The sequence below is a fragment of the Acomys minous genome, assembly GCF_964271855.1.
Source record: "Acomys minous genome assembly, chromosome: 1".
Taxonomy (NCBI): Eukaryota; Metazoa; Chordata; class Mammalia; order Rodentia; family Muridae; genus Acomys; species Acomys minous.
Window position 1 is genome coordinate 42,486,105 of NC_140483.1, and position 17,048 is coordinate 42,503,152.

General features: G+C 41.8%; 1 protein-coding gene across 2 annotated transcripts in view; it reads left to right on the plus strand.

The window, feature by feature from the left end:
- PLA2G4A (phospholipase A2 group IVA) overlaps nucleotides 1-17,048 on the plus strand; it is a 140,325-nt gene that overhangs the window by 47,386 nt on the left and 75,891 nt on the right. The window lies entirely within an intron of this gene.

A 17,048-nucleotide genomic window follows, 5' to 3' on the forward strand; every position in this document is an offset into this window, starting at 1 on the left:
CCTGTGTTTTCATACAACTCTAAGCAGAAGACTTCTGACACCAGATGTGTAGAGATTTTCGCCACTAGGAAGTAGAAATTAGCTGTATATCTTTTGACTCAATTCAGTGTGACACTGTCTACCTGTAGCTAATGTTAGATCACTCAGGACTGCGTTTCCAAGACTTCTCCCCTCTTATAAGCAAGCTGCAAACTCCAGCTTTGTAACCTGGGCTTCTGACCAACTGGTTAATGACTAGTGCCTTTTTAGCCCCTCCCAGCATTCAATTAATTTGCCTGGAGAGTGGCTCACAGAGCTCCAGGAAATACTCACAGTTATCACTTTATTATGGAAACATCTGGAAGACATTTAAATAAAGGCATATAGTTACCGTAGTGGCAAATGCCTTTAGTTCCAGCATGGTGAGTTCCAGGAAAGCTAGGGCTAGGTAGAGAGACTATCTTAAAGGAGAGAGAGAGAGAGAGAGAGAGAGAGAGAGAGAGAGAGAGGCATGAGGAAGAGGGGTGGGGTGAGGGTGCAGAGTCGCCTGGCTCCTCTAGGCATCACTCCTTGGGAGCCTCTTTAGTTCGGCAGTCTGATGGCTTTTCCAGTCCTGTCCTTTGGAGGTTTTGTGGAGACTACATCATGTCTCCTGCTGATAGAAATGGAACCCGACAAGGCTTGTCTCCTTAAGTGTTTTTCTTGCCTTATCTGGACATAATTTTCCTTCCAGAGTGTGAGGCAAGTCCGTTCTGGAATCAGTTGCAATCTTATGACCTACTGTTGTCCTGGACTGGCTGGCCAAACAATCTCTTGATGGCCAAAGGGAAGAATAAAGTCTCTGTCATCTGCTTTGAGGGTGGGAAATTCTAGCCTCTACGGTTTGTCTGGGAGGAGGGACCATGAGGCAAGAGCCATGGAGGAGAACAGCATGTCCTTGATCACAGCACATCTGCAGAGTGACGCTGCCTGGCTGTGAGAGCGGGAGGAATCTCAGGCAGAAGGGATCTTGGGTGGAGACTGACTAGAACAGGTCCAGCATTGCTAGTGAGTACTATTAACAAGATGCACGTGTAGAGCAAGGACAGTCAGCACGAGGGAAGACCGGGCCGGGGACAGATAGTATTGTCTGTGCAACAGGGAGAACTGGATGGCACTGAAGTGGCCCATCACAGGACCGACTCTTCACTCCACGTGTTCTGAAGCTAAACTAAACTAAACTCAGAATGCTCAAAAAGGATGTGAGGTCTGGCCCCATGCTGTCAGTGAGGTTGGTGGATGTCAGGATGAAGAAGAGTGGGGCTAGACTCCAGTGGCATCAGCAGAGCCAAGGACAACATTGGCAACTTCTGCAAAACTCGTCAGACTCACTGGTTTAATTTCTTGAATATTATGCTTTTGTCTACCCTGCCTAACCCCCGTGTCAGTGTTGTCCTTTTAGTCTTATTCTGCCTTTGCAGTTCTTTTCCCTTTTGCCATTTTTAAACCACAGTTTTCTGTGAAAAAAAAGAGCACATGGGGCGGGAGGGAGGGATGGAGGGAAGGAGGGAAGGAGGGAGGTTTACAGCAGTGTCAACACTTACTACTTCTGATATTAGCAATCATGTTCTGGAGAGGCTGGCAGCTCCCTTGCTCTTGGCTGACCCAGAATTAATTCTTAATCAAAAACTCCTGTCTTCAGTGGAACAGGTCAACCGCTCGCTCGATGAAAAGGCCTTTCTTCCTTTTACTAAACGCTGTTGCCAGTAACTTGCCAGCCATGCAAACAATAGACCTAATTTGACTTTTACAAATACAGCTATTATCTCTTAGACAAAGCAGCCAGCAGCCCTCTTCTATCAAACCTCATTCTGTTGTGTAGAGACAATGGGTGTGGCTATGCTTGGGATGCGACTCAGGCTCACCCTGTATACGTGTATATCAGATACAGCTGTGCTGACTTTGGTAGTCAATAGACTAATAGTGTTTACTCTGATAGTACTGACTTTGATCTTCTAACCTGGTGTGCACTGAATTCCTTTGGAACCCTAGTTAAATATTTATTGTAACTACTCCAGGAACTAGACTAATGAGAATAATGCTATGTTGATTTCTGTGCCCACAGTGAAAGTGGCACAGGTTAGACCACTGGGCTCCAGATGTGCCTTTTGAAAAGTAAAGGGCCCATGGAAGGAACTGTCATGGAATATAGTTGAAAGGCCAGAGTTAAGGTTCAATGATCAAGTGTTTAGTCAGTGTTCCTGAGATCTGGAAGACCTGGTGTGTAGAAATCCCCCAATTGCATTTGTTTTATCTCATATATGTGAGCTTTTTTGCCTACATATGCACATGTGTCTGTGGAAATCAGAAGAGGGGGCCTGCTTCCCTGGGACTGGAATTACGGATGCTTGTAGGTGCCTGGAATCAAATTAGCAAGAGCAACCGGCACTCTTAAAGGCTAAGGCATCTCTCCAGCCCCTTCTGATTCCAATTTTATGCTGCCTATACTTATTTAGAGAGTCAGTTTTCATAAAGGTTTACGGGTTGGGAAAGGGGAATGGTGGCTGGCATTTGTATTACAGGATTTTTTTTTTGAGGGGAGGGCCATTGTTGCTAGGTTCTAGCATCAGTTAACGATGCTACAGGAGTAGGAATACAGTAGGAGAAGGAATGGAGGGATCTTTAAAGAAACACATTGCGTGACAGGGTTGTCTAAACAGGGGAGGCAACAGACAAGGCCAAGGCCTGACTTTCTAGAAGCTGCGGGAGGCCACATTGAGGAAAAGTGTAGGATCCTCATCTGAGGTGAGTGCTGATGAACCTGAGCTAATCCAAGTTACCGAGTCAGGCAACTTCAGCTTGTTTGCTTGCAGTAACTCTTGGGAGACAGATGAGTAAAAGTATTAGAAAACCATAGACTATTACAAACATCTAAGACCCAGAGAGTTAGGACGGCTGAACCCTACACCCTGTTCTGTTTTCCAGACTCTATATTTAAAAACATGTTTCCACTCAATTCTCCATGCGGGTAAAGAATAGGAAGAGATCGCTACTGTGCTGCTTTCGTACAGTGCTCTTTCTCAGGGAGATCACATACCACGTAGCTCCTTCTGTATCCTTATATAGCCTCTGTTTTAGATAATACTAACTTCATACTTATCTTTATTTTATCTTCTGGTGAATTATCCCCTTCTTAATAGCTATACTTAGCTTAGAAATAGATGCAGATCAAACATCTAAGTGATGTAAGCATCGAGGATCCATTAAGCACATTTGTCTTCACACCTCCTGAGGTGTTCAGCTTCCATGTTTCGTAGCGGTGCAAATGTTCAAGTGTTTTCAGTTTTTACTGGTTTTACTTTTATAAAGTAAATACCATAAATGCCTTACTATGTTTACTTTGTTTTCTAATTCATATGAAATCTGCATAATTACATGACCTATAACATTATCTCTTTGAAGACTGTCAGAAACAAACACAAAGGCTTTAATTCTGCATCACAATTACATTCTTCAGTCTTTGAGTCTGTTATATTGGAGTCAGGATTAAGCACATTTCTGGTAGCAAAAGTGAATTATTTCTTTTTGTTGTCCTAAAGACCTCAGTGCGTACTCACAATCAAGTGGTCACATTTTTGTCAGGTCCTAGATACACATGAATATTTACCCACCTATGCAAGTAGCTTTGGTTGAGACACGGCGAACTTTGTTAAGAATGTGTTGTGTGTGTAGAGTTTAGAGAAATCTTTGTTCTTATTTTTACATATGGCTAGAGATGATCAAGTGCAAAATCAAGTTTACTCTGTCACTATACAAGTGTTTTTAAAGATTTGTGTGTGTGTGTGTGTGTGTTTGTGTGTGTGTGTGTGTGTGTGTGTGTGTGTGAGAGAGAGAGAGAGAGAGAGAGAGAGAGAGAGAGAGAGAGAGAGAGAGAGAGAGAGAGGAGAGAGACAGAGAGACAGAGAGACAGAGGGGGGAGAGGGAGAGATGGGGGAGGGAAGCCTGTGCTTATGCACTTGTGGAGGCTAAAAAAAGGTGCCAGACATCTTCTATGTATTCCACTTCTTGCTTTGCAGCAGGGGCTCTGGTAGAACCCAAGAGCTTAGATTTTTTTGGCTAAGCTGAAAGCCAGTAAGCTCTACTGGTCTTCCCATCTCTATCACTCTTTTTTTTTTCTTTTTCTAAAATATAGTTTATTACTTTATTCATATTACATCTCAACGGTTATCCCATCCCTTGTATCCTCCCATTCCTCCCTCCCCCCCATTTTCCCCTTACTCCCTCCCCCTATGACCCTGTCTCTATCACTCTTAAAGCTCGGGTTCCAGAGGTGTGCAGGAGACCTCGTTGGTTGATAGTGCTGGTCTCAACTTAAGACCTGAGGATTTCTCAGCAAGTATTCTTAAAAGCTGAGCCATCCCTTTGGTGCCATAGAAGAGTTTTTTATTATTTCAGATTACATGTCTTCTTACAGAAACTCATAACATGCCTCGTTTGTACTAGCTTATGACTTTAAGAAAAGAGATACCCTGCAACTTTACTTCTGTCTTCAAGGAGGAATCAGCAACAATTCTGAATTTTTACTGAAACAATGCAGAGCAAACACCTATAGTATTTTGGAAATAACTCTCAAAATGCCTTTAAAGTTAATTTTGACTACATGTCCATGTATAAAGTGACAATTACGCATAAAATATTTGCAAACGATAGGTTATTTTTGAATCATACTGTGTTGTGTATTTTGCAGTCCAGTGGACAACCATTCACACATTACTGTGTGGCAGTGTGAATGCTTTCGTTCGTTTGTACTCAGGGAAAACAAGACTCAGCAGGTTTCTAAATACCTTTCAATTTGCCTCAGGGCCTGTTCTGGTTTGACTGCCCTTGCAGTCATCAGGAAACCACTGGTCAGGTGATTCTCGGTCCTATAACAAAGTTGACTGAGCAAGCCATTGTGAGTAAGCCAGTAAGCAGCATTCCTTCATGGCCTCTGCTTCAGTTCCCATCTTGAGATTCCCACCCTGACTTTCCTTTGTGATGGACTCTAAGTATAAAATGAAATAGACCCTTTCTTCCCCAGTTGTTTTTGGTCTTGGTGTTTTACTGTAGCAATAAAAAGCAAACTTAAGACCAAGCCCCAGCTCACCAGTGGTAGGTGAGGGTGTGTGTGGATTGTCTTCCTTTTTCTAAGAAACTGACAGAATTTAAAATTGCCTGAAACACAGGAGGAAGGCCTGCTACAAGCACTAGTTGTGACTACAATTGGCGTCCAATCTTCAGTTAGTTTTTATGTATCCTGGCCTTCTGCTTCTGACAGGAAGTGAGATGGCCCTAAGGGAAGATTTATTTACAGTTTGTGCACTATTAAAAGGAACTTGTGAACATCTGTAGGGTAATGGTGCTGAGTCCAGACCCTTTTAAAGAAAAAAAAATAGCCTTAAAAATTGTGTGTGTATATGCACGTTCATGTGTGTTAATGTTATGCATGTATGCCACAGCACATGTGTGGAAGTCATAGATGACCACAGTGTCAGTTTTCACCTTCCACCATCTTTGGTTGGCTCTTGTTCATAGCTTTAGACTCAGGCTAGCTGACATGCAACCTTCCAGGAATTCTTCCATCTTTACTCCCCTTCTCACTGTGGAGACATTGACACACTTAGTGTCATGTCTGTCTTTATGTGTTCAGAGGATCCAGGCAAAGTTGTTGTTGTTGTTGTTGTTTTTAACCTGTGGAGCTGTCTTCTCACCCCCGCCCCTTTCCCAGTCCTATCTCTAAAGCAGCAACCTAAGTCCCACCTGTAAGATCACCCAGTGGAAAGGAGCCTGGGCTTCAGTTTTCCTGTCTGTAAATATTGGCACGGGAGAAGCAGTATCAGGTCTGTGTGGACAGCTGCATTTTCTATTTAGTATTTTGAGCAACAGCAGATAAGTTCCCATAAATAAATGTAGCCCCCATAGTCTGTATCCATCTTGAGTTCCACAGTGCCCAGAGATTCTGGAAAAGAGGTGGTTATGTTGAAGGACAACATGGTGTCCATCAGTGGGCTGTCACTAGCTCCAGGTCTCTGTACAAGTTACGTGGCCTCCCTCCATCTTGCTTTCTTCATCTTGGAGACGAGAGCATTTGAGCTAGCATAAGTCGAGCGCTTGTCTGTGTGTGTGATACATACTACCCGTTACTGTAGAACCACTTCCCGCATCCACACACAAAAAGACATACGTACTCTCAAACACCATTAGAACAAAAGTTCCGTTTTGATTAGTCTGTGTGCTGGGTTTCTTCCACTTTTTGGAGATAAATTTATGTTCTGAATTTCTCTGTTGAAGAATCTTTGGATTTTTCTTTCTCAGCTTGAGAGAAAGAAGTAGAATGGCATTTTCCTCTCTAAGCTTCTCCCGAGACTACCTTGGCTCCATGACAAGCATCTTCACGCCGCCCTTACCCTCTGCACTTGTGACACTGGGCTCACATGCTGTTTTTAAAAAACGAGTGCACAGCCTTGAGTCTGGCCCATAACTAAGATATTAAGGAATACTGTGGGGGTGGGGGGCGGGATCAAACTGATGAGCCTCTCTTCCTGAATGATGTTCCCTTTACTGCTTCAGGGAGGAGAAAATTGAAAAAAAAAAAGTTTTATATTATTCCTCCCCCCACAGCCCAAGATCACAGATTATAAATGCCCGTGTTTTTGTTTTTGTTTTTTGGCTTTTCGAGACAGGGTTTCTCTGTGTAGCCTTGGCAGTCCTGGACTCTCTTTGTACACCAGGCTGGCCTCGAACTCACAGCGATCCGCCTGCCTCTGCCTCCCGAGTGCTGTGATTAAAGGCGTGCACCTCCACGCCGGGCCATAAATGCCTGTGTTATTTCTGTCCAAATGTTACTAGAATTTTTCAGAGGCACATCTTACAGAAATTTTTATTAACACTTTTGTACTTAAATTACGGATTTTCAAATGCTATCCTTTGTAACTGGCATTGCTGTTTCCCATTTGCTCCCCTGAGTGTATATTTGGTGATTTGTTTCTCTAGGGCCAGCTTTTAGGTTATGGCTGAATATGAGTTTTATAAGAGTTTAGTAATGTCTTTGGAATGTTTTTGAGTCCACCCAGAAGTTTAAAGGGCTCTAAATCTAATGAAATTATTTCCCAGTGGTCATTTCATAGAAGATAATTTCAAGATGAGTCAAGTGTCCCGTAACATGCTTATCTCACATGTCTTCCCTCTGTGTGACAGTTAAGAGAATGCCTGAGGAGTGGAGAAGTACCAAATGCTAACATGGAATGCTTTCCTCGTCCATTTAGAGGGTCACATCCTATGTAGGTTGTCAAAAAGCTTGATGTTGTAGGTTGTCAAAAAGCTTAGATGTTTTTTCTCTATAGCTGAATCTGAAGGGTGTTTGTGTGAAAGAGGGCCTTAGGAATTCAGTTAACAATATCATTGTGCATTTCAACAACATTGATTGGGTGGAATTTCACCCAGTTTATGGAATTTCACCCCATTTATTCAATAGGATAAATGGAAGTGTATTACAACAAAATGGGTGTATACAAGTGGCAGCGAAGAGAAACGTCCACTGCCCATCCCAGCGGGGTGTACTGCTTATGTGCTGCTTTGCAGTGATGCAAAGCTATGTGATGCCCCAGGCATCAGCCACTCACTCAGTTCCTCATCGTCTTGTCTTGTACGTGACCATCTTCGTCTTCTTCATGTTCCTGCTTTTATTTTCATCTTTACTGTGAAAAGCTAATACTCTACCAAGTGAGAACAAAAGCTTTAAAAACAGCTCTCTTAAAGCTGAGCTATACTCAGTCTTCTCTGCATGTGTTAAGTGCATTCTTTTTGCTGAAAAACCATTCTCTGCCTCTCTGTCTAAAAGGCCGGGGATCAAAATCTAAAGGAATTAAGTGAAAAAATGAATCTAATATTTCTTACTTTTCCAAACAAAGTACTTTCTTAACATTTTTGTTTCAAATAAAATAGCCTTACTGCTCTAAGAATTTGAACACTTGTATGAAAATGTCTAGCATATTATTTTTAATCTTTTAAAGTTTTTTTTCCTGAAAATAGAAACTGTTAATTTTTTTTTTAATTATGCAGGGACTGGCCTGATTAATTAAACCTACCTGAGATGTAGTTGGACTATCACTGATCATTACATTGCCATCTTTGGAAATACTTTCCTGTTTTTACTCTTCCTTTGATATATCAGACTACTTTGCTTTGTTTTGTTTTGGTCTAGGCTGGTCTTGAACCCTATGTGACGAGGGTGTCCTTGAACAGTGAACATCTTATCATTCTGTCTCTACTTCTGAAGTCTTGGGATTACAGGCATGTACCGTCACATCTGGTGTCGGTGAAATAGCTTAGATAAAATTCCAGATAAAATTCAGATGCAAAAATGTCAGAGCAACATTGGAATTTTGGCTTTGGAGAATAACTATTTAGGAAGTGTAACCCAGGCTTCTTGTAACAGTTTTCTTTCACTAATGTCTTCATCAGTAACTGATGAGTATCTCTGTGTAGTCAGTGCTTGCCAGAGTCCCTTGGAAAAATAAGAGTGGCAGGTGACTACACTCAGTATGGGTTTTACACCAAATAGGAAGCTTTACAGAGAGGCCAGACCCACAGCTCATGTATTGCTCAGGCTCAAGTGTCTCCTCTACCTTTTGTCAACTGTGTGAATCTGGCCAAGCAACTCAGGTATTCTATGTGTCATCACCATCAACTGTTAAATGAGGCTCTGGTTCCATTTTCCTCCATGTTCCTCATGAAGGTTAAATTGTGGCATAATGTGCACATCATAAGTATTTGTTAAATACCAAAGGGGCTGAGCAAAACTCTCGTTTATTTATTTCTGTGGCTCTATGAAATGTGGTGTATTTTTTGTTGCTGTTTGTTTTTTGAGACAAGGGCTCATGTAGCCCTTACTGCCCTTGAACTCAGCTAAGGATGACCTCACATTTCTGACCCTCTTGCGTTTCCCAGGCGTTGAGATTACAGGCACATGCCACCATGTCTGGTTTGGGAAATATTGGGGTTTAAGTGGGGATCGAACCCAGGACTTTGTGTATGCTAGGCAAACACTGCCGACCGAGCAACACCTCCTGTCTTGTTTTTATTTTAATCTTAGAAATTAATCATTTCTGTAAGGCATTAAGTTGACAGCTCAGAATCTCACAGCTGCTGCATTTGGGGCCAGAACTTGGGCCAGTCTATTCTGCTCTGGATTCTTTTGGCAGGTTTCCTTTTGAGTGGTTTCTGCTTACCTGGGAACATGGGATGGGCTTATGCAGCCAGGCAGAGAGTCTTGGAGTAAGGTCCAGGGAAGACTGGATGGCTTGATTGCAGCTTGAGATAGGAGGATGATATTGGTGGACGCTTGGCTGTGGAATAGAATTTGAGAGAATGTTATTTAGCAAAAGGTGGTCAGTAAAGATTTTAAAATGAGATTGATCTAATATTTAAAGAAATTAGCTTATTTTGTGAATTTTTTTTTTTTTTTTTTTTTTTTTTTTTTTTTTTTTTTTGGCTAGTACATCAGGTAGAAAAGATTGTTTCATTCCAGGGCACTGGTTCTAAGTTAAGGGGTGAGTGTCCCTCTCAAGGCACATAGCATTATGTTTAGAAACACTTCCTTTAAATGTGAGGATTCTATAGGGGGGAAATGGTGAATCCTCCAAGCACTCTGCAGGCAGAGGCCAGGAACAGCAGTCTAGTATGCAGAGTTACCCAATTCAGGCATTGGTGTGCCAAAGCTAAAAGACACAACTTCTGCCTACAAGAGAGTAGACTTCTTAGATATCTGAATCTGTCTAGTTAAAACAAGCAATAGAAATAATCTAATCTATTTCCTAACACTCCATACGGACTTCTGGGCTGTTTGTTTATTCTGTATACGTATGTATGTATGTATGTATGTATGTATGTATGTATGTATGCATGCAAGTGTGTGTAGAGGCCAAAGGTCAGTCTCAGGTGTTATTCTTCAGGATTTGTCCACCTTATTTTTGTCCCAGAACTCTCATGAGGACTTGGGACTTACCAATAAGGTTAGGCTGACTGGCCCATGGGCTCCAGGGACCCACCCATCTCTTTCTCCTCAGCAGCAGCATCACAGGCATGTTCCATCATGCACAGCTTTTTGCATGAGTGCCGGGCATCTAACTCAGGTCCCCAAGGTTGTGCAGTGAGCATGTTGCCCACTGAGCTTTCTCCTCAGACTCAAGAGGCACTAAAAAGATGTTTTTCTTTCCCTTACAAAATGGTACCACAGAGACTTAAATAAAATGGTCATACAGAAATAAAAATTTAGGGCTTTTTGCTATCTACAGCGAACTTACTTTACGCCTTCTGCACTTTCCCCAGTTCCTCGATGTTACCTTTCAGTATTTATAGCCACAAGGATTCCAGTTCTGAGCCTTTTCTGGAGGAAGGATGGCTGCTACCCATAAACTCTCCATGCCATGGTTTTCTGTTCTGGGAATGGGTATTCAGGGAGACTCGGATTTTGTTTTTTACTCAGTTCTAGGAAATACAGTAAATACACTTGGAAGAAATGGCTGGCACTGGTTTATTTTGAAATACAGATAAAAGCAGGATGGGGCTACATCAGGAGAGTTGAGGCATATTACTGAGGAGTCAAAAGAAGGCCCAATATTGAGCCTATAGTGAGGGCTACCTCTTCCTCAGTGTCTCTCATTGTTAGATAGCCACCTATTATATTCATTATGTTCCTGTGGTGTTTTGGATTTCACACTTTATTGTTGGATCCAGCATTCCACCCTTCAATGGTGGGTAAGCGATAAACGGTCCCTGTCATGAGGAAGCTTACAGTGTCGTACAGACAGATAGTGCTTAAAATTGGTTTATCTGCTATAGCAAGAAAGGCCTGAGTTAAAGCCTCTTCTTTATTTTCTGTGCATGTATATTTCTCTCTCTCTCTCTCTCTCTCTCTCTCTCTCTCTCTCTCTCTCTCTCTCTCTCTCTCTGTTATGCATGTCTATAAGTGTCAGTAAGTATATGTGGTATAGTGTGAACTTGTGCACACACACTTGTAGAGACCAGAGGAAGATGTAGGGCATCCTTCTCAATCACAGTGTGCCTCATTTTTTTGTGGCCATGTCTCTCACTGAATACATAGCTTGTGACTTTAGGTCAAGCTGGTACCCTGTAAGCTCTAGGGACCATCTTCCCTCATCCACGTGTGCAGTCTTGGCCCCTACATAGTATGGAGATGAGGAATGCAAGGGAACACACCAGGCTTTTTGACGTCAGTCCTGGGATTCAAAGTCCATCCTCATTACATGTGCAAGAAGTGCTGTTAACCACTGAGATATCGCTCTGGCAGAGTTAAAGCCTGCTCCTGAATGATCTTGTTTGACTCTGTAAATGTTCATGAGCTTTTCTTTTTCTCCGTGGTAAGAGTAGTTAATGTCTAAACAGTACCTAGAAACATTGCTTGTTTTTTCTTGTACGGAGATGTATGTATACTAAGCCTTTTGGGGAATATGGATTTTACAAGTTGACGTACAATCCTGCTATGTCAGAACAAAGATTCCTGCCCACAGCATACATGAATAGACTATTTGAAATGCGGGGGTTTTCAGGGTATGTAAGCCAGAACCCTCAAAGGGCACGTAAAGAAAACCAAGAGTTGACTTTGCATGATTAAAAAAAAAAACAAAACCGAATCCTTCCAAAGTGCAGAAGGTATATGCGAACCTGTGATCATGACATCACGACTTTCACCCTCAGGAGGAAGAAGGAGTGCACCTTGGCTGCTGCTTAAGCCTCAGCCATTACGTTTCAGATGTGAGAAGAACTACACTATAAAAGTATAACGTTCATGGTCAAATGGTGTTGCTGACCATCTTGTCCCAGGGCCTGTGGCAGCCGCTCAGCTACCTTAGAACATAGTACTGACCAGACTGGCAGTTCCCAGAGATGCTGGGGATTCTCATGTCTGACTGCCATTGTTACTAATCATACAAATTTCAGCCAGGTGTAGTGGCACACGCCTGCAATCCCTGCACTCAGGGAGGCAGAGACAAGCGGATCTCTGAGTTCAGGGGCAGTGTGGTCTACAAAGCAAGTCCAGGACAGCCAGGAGTACAAGAGAAACCCTGTCTCAAAAACACAAAGCAAAAGAAAACAACAACAACAACAAAAAACCAGGTATTACAAATTTAAAAGAAATGCTGCATTTGGGAGTATTAATAGGCATGGCTTTAAACAAATTCTTACTTAATTTTTGATCTTTCTGATTAGGTGATAGTTGAAAAATAATATTTAAATATCAGTCCATGACCTCAAACACATTGCTAGCCAGCTGATCTACTTTACTTTGTCCTCGGAGATGGTTTTCATATAACTACTTGAAAATTAGTTACATGTTGGAGAGGGTCCTCCGTGGTTAACTGGACTGCGCTTCACAGTGCAGGACAGAATGGCTCCTGGACAGAAGGCCGAGTTAACATTCGTTACTCTCCTTATGTACGCTGCTGCTGTTGTTTAGTTTATCCTAATCTTATGTCTTAAGTCTCTGGTTTTGATTCTGTTATTTAAAAATGAAGCTTCCCAAGCGAATCTGAAGATTCTCATGGGAGATGAAGGGGCTTGCATTTTCCATTTCTTTTTTTTCTTCCTTCCCTCCCTCTCTCCCTCCTTTTCTCTCTCCCTGTGTTCTTCTCCCTTTCCCTCCTTCCTTCCATTTCCTTCTTCCTTCATTCCTACGTGGCTCTGGGAATGAACTCAGGGCTTTACACATGTAGAAGAGAGCTCAGACAGCCCCAGTTCCAGTTTCATTTTCCAACCACTGCAGATCGTTATGGGAAATTAACCCTTGCTCTGAAACACGAGAAACAAACTTTGAAGCCCACTACCACTTATGGTAAAACTGACTCTGTGTTTTCAAGGACCCCCCACCCCTGTTTTTGAGATCTTGGGTTTTTTTTTTTAAACCCCACATCCCTGAATCAGTAAATTATTTCATCAAGTTTATCTCAAGCAAGGGGTTTAAATTGTTCTGGGGTAAAGCTGAAGTGAAAAAAAGCAGTAGATGATTTTTAGAAATGGGATTTGGAGTTAGGGAGATGCCCTCCTTCCTGAACCACACAGCGTATGACCTGGATAAAACTGAGTGACAGGTGGGAATGTTTTGGCTGCAGGCAGGCGCTCCTTAAAAATGACTGGAGTTTATGAGTGAGTGTCAGAGCCGTGGAATCCTGAAGCTATTTCTGGTGCATGTAGCTTCATGTCACCTTCATGAAAATAAAAATGGTCTTTATTCTACACCCCCATCATTTTTGTTTGTCAAGATGTAGATTAAAAAGATGAGATGCAAGAGAGTTTCTACCCACACATACTTCTGCTTCATTACTTGCTTAACTGGAAATAATTTAGGTGATCACTGGTCACTGATTAGTGCTTCGTCATCAATGTTGGCCCTGTGGGTATTAATTTATAAACTAGCAAGCAGGGTGTGTTCTTTTCTTGTCTTTATTTTTTTTAAATGCATTTCTAGGAAATTCACTTAAAGCATTGGGCTAAGGTTTTTTTTTTCTTTTCCTGTCAGAGTGGCCTGATTTCCCTATTCATAGATTCCATGTGTGCTGCTCTCCCAGGCATTATTAGAGATTATACAGCGTGGACTTGAGCTTTTACATTCATCTCTTAAAATTTCCGTTTATTTTGGAGTCTTTCCCTGGGATACAGTGTCTCTTGGATTACATGATTAGCCGAGATGCAGACTACGAATTGAGAGTTTGGAGCTGTTAGTGGGTCTCCATCTGACAGCTGCTCTCCTCTGTCTGTCAGCCGTTGACATCTTAACTTTGATATATCTTGCTGAAGAAGAGACTTCTTCAGGGGAAACCAGAAAACATGCCACTCTTGACAAACATTTTAAGCTACTCACTTCGACTTTATTTAAAAAATAAAACAAACAATATCAAGAGAAAGAAATACTATTGAATGGATTTCTAACTTTTCAAAATGTTTTTGATATTTTGACATGTAAAGATGGTACGGGTATCTTTGCATATCATTTTCCATTTCTTTTTGTCTAAGTTAAAATGTTTTAAACCAGGGCAGGCACTGAGAATCTATACTCACCAAAAATGCTCATGTTTTCAACTGACATCTTCCACTTCTGTTTGCTACTTCCTTTTCCTATCTGGTTTCTTCCAAGGAAGTTGACCTTCTCCTCTTTCCCGGTCTGATCTGTAATCTCTTCCTCTTCTTCTTTCATGACTCAGATAAAGAGCTGGAGAGATGACTTGGTGGTTAAAAGCACTTGTTCCTCTTGAAGAGAACTTGGGTTCGATTCCCAGCACCCACATGGTAGCTCATGACCATCTTTACTCCAATTCTAAGGGATCTGACACCCTCTACAGACTTTCCTGGACACCAGGCACAGATGCATCCATGTAGGCAAAATGCTCATACACATAAAATAAATAAAACCATCTTTGATTAAAGTCTCAAATATCAAGCTTCAAATAGCAGTTTTTCCGCCTACGATTTGACCTGATTTTTCCATACCAACTTGAGTGAGTGAGCTGGGAGTCTCCAGTGTGCTGTATCTGCTTGTCTTCCACTTACCTTGCTGTTAAAACTAGGTTATTGGTTCTTGAGTCACTTTCATAATTTAAATCTACAGCTTAGGGCTTGATTCTTTTTCAAAGCCAAAATACTTTTTGCCAGGCAATCCTGGCGTACAGCGAAGCTTGGAAGTACATGGAATGAATGAATACATGAAAGTGTGTTTACTATACACATGCCTCCAGATCCCAGATATCTTTTATATGGCAGAATGGATTTACTTTACTGACTGCCCCCTAATATTCTGGGAAAGGCATTTGAAAACAAACAAACAAATGGCCCTGTGACAAAGGCCTGACCCAGTGGAGTGATAAATAGCCATGTTCCCTTTTCCAATTGCATTTGCTGTGCCGTATGCCTATTACCCCTGAAGCCATGAATTTACTTCCTCTCCACCGAGGAAAGCCTGTTCCTCTTTATAATCTTTGGATGCCATAGCTGTTCTAAATATATTGATTTGCTCCAGGTTTGGAATCTAAAGCCCTGGAGAACAGTATAAAGGAAAAGGATCACGTTGAGGGGTCAGAGCCAACCCTGTGCATTTGTCACATCGCACTTCATGGCTGCCTTGCTGTCTCACAGCTTCTCTTCCCAGGCCTAGGAAACATTAAGTGCTGTGCACTAGAAAAGGCAGGAACTGCTTATTCTCCAAAGTGCCATTTCTACCTGTGTCTTCAGAAGCTTCCCTGTGTGAATGATGAAGAGCCCTAGACCACACCTCACCTGCCTTTTACTGGCTTGGAGAGCTTAGCAGAATATTTATGAGTCCTGGACATTTATATTGGCACCCTTGCTTTGAGACTTGCTATCCTTGACCAATGTCACATGAGGTTTGAGGTAGAAATTTAAGTATAAATCAGTTCCAAAAGCCATTTCATTTGTGGATCTTTCTACAATCAAGACAAGGGAATACATAATGACTAATAGGACAAACTATGAACAGTGTTAAATGAGTAAACTAGGAACATTGATTATGTTATTTTCTGTGATAATACAGAAAACAAGATGTGTATGGCTAGTTTCATTTAGTTTTAACTGTGGGACAATAATGGCCTTTACTATGTGAGCACTAGGTGTGACTTATTTGCCTCTTTGGCCTTTGCTCTTTTGTTCTTCCTTAGAACTCTTACTCCTTGCTTCCCAGTGTGTAGGCATCTACCCACCACACTGGCCCAGTGTTGATGGGATGCAAGCAGAATCTTGCTTCATTGGATCTGCTCTTTCCTAAGACTGCCAACTCTACCACCCTTTCTTTTCATAATGTATCCTAAAATATTTTTGAATGCTTTTCGTGTAAAACCTTTTCTCCTCAGGAGTCAGGAGAGCGCACAATGGGAAAAATACCACTATCTGTAGGGTGTGTTGCTAGTGAGCACCATGCAGTTATTCATGAGGGTCTTGCTCCAGATCAGTTCATTATTCAGTATATCATAGATGAGGTCGATGATTTTCATTTTATCAGTGTAACACGGGGTCATAGGTGAAGTTCCTGAGATCCAATTGCAGGGCACAGTACTTTTTCTGTCCTTAACCTTGGGCTGTTCTATATGGTCAGGATCAATGTTAGCATTGGTAGCAGGATAGCTCAGCTTATATTTCCTTTTTCTCTGATAGGGCTCTCAGTCTTTCTGAAGTGTGCCAGTTGCTCTGAGTGATGCCCGTTGCACCATGGCTCGTTGTTGGCTGGAAGGCTATTTTTATACCCATTTCCTTGCTTCTCACTCTCTGTTCTGCTCTTCTTTTCATGGAAATCTGAGTTGTATGACCTCCCCTTTATTTCTTTTTTTTAAAAAAATATATTTTATTAATTTATTCATATTACATCTCAATTGTTATCCCATCCCTTGTATCCTCCCATTCCTCCCTCCCTCCCATTTTCCCCTTACTCCCCTCCCCTATGACTATGATCACCCTTATTTCTTAGGGGCAAGATGTCATTAAGGCTACAGCTGATGTAATTAGATGACCCAAGCTCAGATCTTCCTCTGATGCCTCGCTGTAGGGCAGAGGATATAGTGCATGATGCCTCTCAGTTCCTGCCCATTATGTGATATGTACTAAAATATAGTGTGCATTGTATTGTGGAGTGGGATTCAAATGAGATTAAATCTGTATTGAAAACAACTACCAAGAACCATCACCATAGTTATCCCTCATTGGGATTACTAATTCCAGTGGCCACGTGGGAAAGGCTGCGTTCAAGAAAAATATGGACCTTATATTTTACTGTGGCAGGTTTTGTTTGCCAGAGTCTGAAAGCATAAAGGGAAGATGTTATGATCCTTGCCCTCAAGGTATTTATGGTCTCATAGGAAAAGACAGATTATCATTTTACATGTGCAATAAAAGCACAAACAGTGTTGTAAGGTTACCAGAGGAGTCAGTGGGCTCACAGAAGAGGGAACAACTCCCATTTATACTGTTTGAGTCAGTTAGTTAAGTACAGATATAGCAGGAATAATGTAAAATGGCTCCTTAACATGCAG